The following is a 7,714-nucleotide window of genomic DNA, read 5'->3' as shown; positions in this document are numbered from 1 at the left end:
ACTTTAAAATAAAACAAAATATGGAATATCTCTACAAATATTACTCTTACTTAAAAAAGGGGTCTTAAAGTACAAAAAACAAAACAAAAATTAGACGTATTTCTTAAAACCTAAATGCAAACATAAATCTCTGTGAATGACTAAAAGAAGAAAACAAAAATTTTGTCTTAATCTACAAAACAAAAATAATAAGGTCTGAATTTCTAAAATAAAAACATTCTCTCTAACCTAACTATAACATAAACCTGACATTTATAAACATGCAAATGCCTTGATCACAAATTACCTTCATTTGTGTACTGTACCTGAATAGACTAAGACTAGAATTCTAAGGGATTGGTTCTTCAACATCTAAAAAATATCTCTATTTAATTTTTATATGTACTTCTTGAGTCAAATGTAACAATACATTAACATAATCCTAAACCAACATTCAGCTTACTATGATAAAAAAAAAGAAAAAAAATATATATATATATGTATATATGTATATATATATATATATATATATATATATATATATATATATATGTATGTATATATATGTATGTATATATATATAAATAGATATAGATATAGATATATAGATATGTATATAGATATATGTATAGATATGTATATAAATATCAATGTGTATATATATATATATATATATATATATATATATATATATATATATATATATATATATATATATATATAGTTAGACAATGTTACATTTCCTTGTATTATTATGCTATGTTGCTTCATGTAATGAAAATAGGCCAATATTACAGGTAACACATTTAATCACCCCCTCCCACTATAATTTCAAATATGTTTACTTACCATCTCTCTCTCTCTCTCTCTCTCTCTCTCTCTCTCTCTCTGTATATATATATATATATATATATATATATATATATATATATATATATATATATATATATATACAGTTATACAATGTTACATTTTGCTTGTATAATTATGCTATGTTGCTTCATGTAATGAAAATAGGCAAATATTACAGGTAACACATTTATTCACCCCCTCCCACTTTAATTTCAAATATGTTTACTTACCAGCTACTTCTGTCTCATTTTCATAAACCCCTGGTAAGCCAGAAATAGCAATTGGCTCAATCAGAGCTAGCATAGCTTCTTCAACGGCAGTGTAGGTTGTAGGAACTGCTGAGCCACCACCTGAGAAACAAGATAAAAGATATAAATCAGATTTACACAAATTCTGAACTTGCCATGTCCTTTATTTTATAGTGTAGTGACAATGATGATTTTTTTTCTGATTCTGTTAATATCTCGCATCCTGTAGTGATCTTGTGTCATCGTCAATATAGATAGTGTTTTCATTTCAGTGTTATAATCTGAATGAATCCGCTGATATTCATTTCTATAGGCTTCACTACTTTATAGGATGAGTTTGCTATGTATATGAATATCTATATTAGAATACCTTTGTGAAGCATGTTTATATTGTGAAAATTCTGCATTTAAAGAAATAAATCTATTCTCTAGATTATATCTTGTACTGACAATTGCAACTTTTTTGCCCTCTACAAGAATATCATATTCAATTTTCCTGAACTTAGTGCGTCCTTACCGTAAAGATTAATCCAAACAAATCAGATCCTGCGTGTAACCTTGCTTTATTTACGACGGAGTTGTGTTTATTTTTATATATAGAAAATCTCTCCATTACACTATGTTTGTGAAGAATGCTTATATGGTAAAAATTATAAAACTGCAGAATGTTTAAGAAATCAGAAATTGTTTCAGTATTAAACATCAGAACTGAAATAATACTTCATAAATAAGGATGTGCATGTACTAATACCATCTTTTATGCTACATTGATGACCTTTGTTTTAACTCCTCAATTTTCTAGTGATACATATAGCTCATTACTAAGCTATTTCTACATTCTACTTTCTTTATGACATAATCCTTTGTTTTCATACTATGCTGTGTGTCTGTGTGTACTATTATTATTCTGTACTTGATATCACCTTCACATTTACTTTGTGTTAATTTGTTCATCTGTTCAATTATAAAAAGTCAATTTAATACATCAACAACTCTGTGACAAGATCATAGGTTATTAAATTATAATAATGCATTTGCTTTACTCTGAATTTAGAGCTAACATAACACCAATGTTTTGGGTTCCTAAAGAATTTACGAAACAAAATTTACTTAAATCTTACCTGTTCCTCCCATGTGTTTTTTCTCTTGCGCTGCATTTTTCTTCACGGCTGCTCTGAGGTCTTTAAACTTCCTTCGCACTTCAGCCACAATCCTCGGAGCGTGAGCGACAAGATTTCCCTCACTAGTCAATTTGTTGACGATCTTTTAGCCATTGCAGCGTAAAATCTTTTCGTAAAAACCTCAAACGTATTGCTGCTAAATGCCCTGACCCCAAATTTTTTGATCGCTTCAAAACGATTAACCCATCGATTCCGTATTTTTATGGCCTTCCTAAAACTCACAAACAGGGCGTTCCGCTAAGGCCTATTATTTCGTCTTGTAACTCGGTCACCCGCCCATTAGATTCTTGGTTAGCGAGCGTTTTGTCTCATTTCATGGGATCCTTTTCTAATAGTCATATTAAACATTCGATGGATTTCATGGATAAAGTTAGAAATTTGCCGACGCACGATAGGAAACTTGTTAGTTTTGATGTGGATTCTTTATTTACAAATGTCCCGCTTGATGGCGTGCTAGTTTTTCTTGAAAGGAAACTTTCTTCGTTTCATCAGAAGATCCCTATTCCGGTCAATTGCTTTATCGATCTCACTCGTTTGTGTGTTACAAATAATGTCTTTACTTTTGACGGCGATTTCTATAAGCAAATACATGGTATCGCGATGGGAAGTAGCCTTAGCCCGGTTTTAGCTAATTTATATATGGAAATGATTGAATCTGAGTTACTTCCGTCAATCCTCCCGCCGGACACGATTTGGTTTCGCTATGTTGATGACATTTTTTCTATGTGACAAATGAACCGTTCAGATTTCGGTTATTTTCTCAATAGACTAAATAAACTCGCTCGTACCATTAACTTTAAAGTAGAATGGGAAGACTCAGGTAAATTACCTTTTCTCGACGTTCTTTTATCTAATGTGAATGGCTCGCTTAAATTTTCAGTTTATCGTAAGCCCACCCACACCGCTAATTATCTTCACTTTTTCTCGAATCACCCGCTTTACATTAAGAAGTCAGTTGTCTCGTCAATGTTCCTGAGGGCTTATAGGATTTGCGATAATGAATTCATCGATCGTGAGCTTGACAATATTTTCGAGACATTTTCAAAATTAGGATATCCTCGTTTTTTTCTAAAATCAGGCACATTCATCTGCGAAATGGAAATTTTATAATAATTCCCGCAACATGCAACAAGTGCCAAAAATCTCTTAATCATTCCTTACAACCCGTCTCTCGATGAAAAACGCCGTATGCTTAAAGGAGCTGGCACTGACATCGTCTTTACTTACCCGAACACGTTGCGCAATACTTTGATTAGACATAATATAACTAGCAGTGTTATTGAGACTTCTCCCGGTATTTACACGATTCCTTGCAAGGATTGCCCGAAATTTTACATAGGCGAAACCGGCAGAACTTTTGAAAAAAAAAAAAAATAATGAACATAGACATGATGTCAGATACGCCAGAGAATCTAATGCATGTTTTATTCATTTACGCAACGAAGGACATCAGGTAAATTGGAAAGACACCAAGTTAATTCATAGATCGTCCAACTCGTACGAAAGAAAAATAATTGAAGCCCTTTTAATTAGAAAATTGCCTAATTTCAATTTGAGTGCTGGCCAATGGGGATTAGATGATATTACCTCATCACTTGTTAGCAAAGCCCTCCTCAGACTCTTCGACCTTGACCCTCCCCCTGAGACCTGATTCAGATCTTGTTCATCCTGCCTCTCTATCACTATATAAACTTGTCAAAATTCTCTCCTAGTATCCATATCGGTTTTTGTCTGATGAGGAACTCGAGAAGAGTTCGAAACGTCACGCTTTTTCCTATATCTCATTGTGGCTAGTTTCATTTTCATATATATATATATATATATATATATATATATATATATATATATATATACATGCACATTTTTTTCTTTAATGGTGATAATAATAATAATAATAATAGTAATAATAATTAGAGATTATATGTTGCCATTGAAGTCTGGCTATTGTGATTGTGCCAAAGGTTCCATTTAAACCATTTCCTTTTTTTTATGGAAAACACATGTTTTTTTGTGTGTGTGTGTGTGTGTGTGTGGAAATAGAAGAGTGATCATTTTGGTCAATTATTCAAGCATTGTCCTTGGTGTACAAACCTTTGGGCTTCAAGGCAAACATTACTCTATTCCCTCGGCATTGGTTTAAATTATTCCAAAACAAGTCTCTAATTTCCAAACCATTAGTCGGTTGAAGTTTTCACTTGACACAGTTCTTCATATCATGCTAGAGTCCCAATAAACCAAAGGACGTCACGTGATTATGTTTTAGATCGAGTTATGGGCGTGGGAAAACCGCGAAAATGGCCATTTTTCATATTTCATATAACTGCGTTTTGCCAAGTGGTTGAGTTTTCGGGTTTGGGGCCACCTTTGCGCTTGCCAGCGCAGTGATAAACCTTAGTAGGAGCATGTGAAGCGTGTCATATGGCTACTTTGTTATGTAGTCATCCATTTTCTTTAATGGTAAACTGCTTTAGAAAAAATATTCCATGAAATTTAGTGATGCCATATGGCAACAAATCAATTAAAGAGTTATAACCTGGTGTGACATGCAGCACACGCCATACTTTGTCCTATATGATTTCGTTTTATTTTCCTGTGTCGAACGTGTCACATACCAAAAAGAAACCTCTATCGTTCTATTTACACCTAGCTATTTCAGACCATCCATCGTCCAAGGATCGAATCATAAAATTAGATTACAAAGTTACAAAACGCTCACCTGCTAGCTTTACGACACCTGCACCAACTGCTAGCTTACCACTTGGCTTGACTCAGTCCCTACATACTTATATTGCACAATCAGTTGTTGTGTATCTCATATATTATGTGTATGTGAAAAGAGATCTATGTAGAAAGGGAACAAATATATATACTCTATACTGACGTGGCTTTTGCAACTGTGATTTCGCAGGAAAGTGTATTGGGCGCAAGTCTTATGAGACAGTACAATGACTTAAAACTTGAGAATGGCCTAGAAAATCTGAAGTTCTTTTTTTCTGCAATAAACCACAGCAAAAGAAAAGAAAAGAAAAAACTTTTGTTACATAGTGAAAATAATTCAATATTCCGGAAAATTGCTTCATATATATATATATTTTTTTTATTACATTTAACAAGAAACCAAGAAAAGTGAGGATCTAAAAAGAAGAAGGAAATATATATATATATATATATATATATATATATATATATATATATATATATATATATATATATATATATATATATATATATATATATATATATAATCATATAATTGCATATAGAATCGTTTACAATAATACAGTCATTTCACGAATAGGTCAAACGCTATCATTTAAACATTTCTATATTCAGATAGGAATCTAGGTCATATATATATTGTAGCCTATAGAAAGATTATGCCTCATAATTTCGTTATCTCTCACTAAACAAAAGATTACAAGATTCAGCTCGTTACACATGATCTATCTTTGAATGAAAATTACGTCTGATTTTTCGTATCATATTTAGAAGTTTTCATTGTGGAGCAGAGTAGTGTGTCCATACGCATCTAAATCCAGGAAAAATCAAATAATCCAATGGTACTAAGCCATGAAATTAATGAAACATCAGATTGTCGTAATATTTTGGTTTAGTCCTCGAAGTACATTAATTCCAAGTAAGGCACTATTTTCCCCTAAATAAGGTTAAAAGTTTTACACATATTTTTTTTTTCTCTCTCTCTCTCTTATTTTCCTCGAAATTCCCTAACTCCTTGCTTAAGAAAATAATAATGTGAGAAATGCTCATCGTTATAAATCATGTAAAATGGTTATTAAAAAAGAAAAAAAATTGTCTAATCATTTAGAACGAAAATACATAAACGAAAACGAAATTTCGGAAGAGACTGTTACCTACTGCGCCCCTTAACCCGCGAAGGAAACGCATTTCGACCTATCGTTCATGGGGGTGGGGGAGTCATGCATGCTCGAGTACGGGCTCCCATACCTGTCCAACAGAAAAAAAAAGTTTAGTTTACCATGTGTAAGCTTTAGAAATACCGACAATTTGACATAAGAAAAACAAACTCATGTGCACCTTTATTTATCTATTTATTCAATCAAAGGGACACAACGAAGCGGAGTACTCCAGAGTCCGTCGTGAAATGCTATGCTATCACGTTCATAAGAACGTGATAAAGGGAAAAATGAACCTCTAACTTCGGCAAGTCCAAGACCGACGCTGTAGTGGTGGCTAGGCTTTTGCAACTTCTTTCCTGTTGATTGCTAAGAATGGCTTCGTCACTCTTATGCCTGTTGGCACATTTCTTGCACGGAAAGGAATCGCTTTCCATTGTAAAAACCTGTGAGGAACGCTTGCTCTCTAGCTTTCTGTAGATAGCCTTGGAAGAGCAGTATTCACCAAAGTGACCTAGTTTCTCACATTTGAAATGATGCCTCGAAATGACAGTGTGGCCGAACCTCTGTTGCATTATACGTAATCCGGACCTGCATGAGATTATTATGAAGTATATCTAATAATTTTATTATTATTATTATTAATTTATTTTATTCATTTTTTGAGAGGGTGGCGTCCATTGTCATTTATTTCACATTGATTAAGATTGATTTTATTTGTCGGTGTAGGTCTCCTTTTTCTTTTACGACAATTTGACATTTTATCGTAAAAGAATGAATGGCACTCTCAGTGGAGGGTAATAATTGGAGTCAGAACCACCGATTATTCCCTGCGTAATTATTAGAGCGTTCTTATTTATTTATCTAAATATGTGTTTTCTAAATAGATGATATTTTGAGTACGAAAAATACGGTGTTAGACCGGCAATGTAATAAATCACAGTCTGAATTGGAAGTGCAATAATGTCACCACAAGAACCTAACTGAAACTCAAATTCCCATTTTGAGTTAGAAAAAGAAGAAAAGAATCACGTATTCTTGAGTACCACCGAGGAGGATGTTTGAGCTGTTGTAGTTGTTTGGCATCACAACTCCGAAAGGTGCAGAAAGAAATACTTTGTATCACTGCTAGATAATGGTGTGTGCAATAAAGGACACTTTGCCAATTCTATAGACAAATGATTTTTGTGATCGATCTAAACTAATGCAATTTCCTTTGATAATGCTTTTGTTCTGAAAAATAACACTAATTGTCTTAAAATGAAATATCTATAACATATGTATCTACTTTCTATGAATATTACTTTCGTGACGTGTATATGCCTAAAATTATATATATATATATATATATATATATATATATATATATATATATATATATATATATATATATATATACATGTATGTATATATATTTATTCTATTATTGTTATCATTATCATTACCATTATCCGTATCATTACTATTATCCGTATCATTATCATTTTTAACATTATCATTATCATTACCATTATCATAATCATTATTATCATCATAATCATCATATCTGTAACCATTATTGTCATTATGCTTATTATCT

The sequence above is a fragment of the Penaeus vannamei genome, chromosome 2, assembly GCF_042767895.1.
Source record: "Penaeus vannamei isolate JL-2024 chromosome 2, ASM4276789v1, whole genome shotgun sequence".
NCBI classification, from domain to species: domain Eukaryota; kingdom Metazoa; phylum Arthropoda; class Malacostraca; order Decapoda; family Penaeidae; genus Penaeus; species Penaeus vannamei.
The sequence above is the reverse complement of the archived record's forward strand: the minus strand, read 5'-3'. Positions refer to the sequence as shown.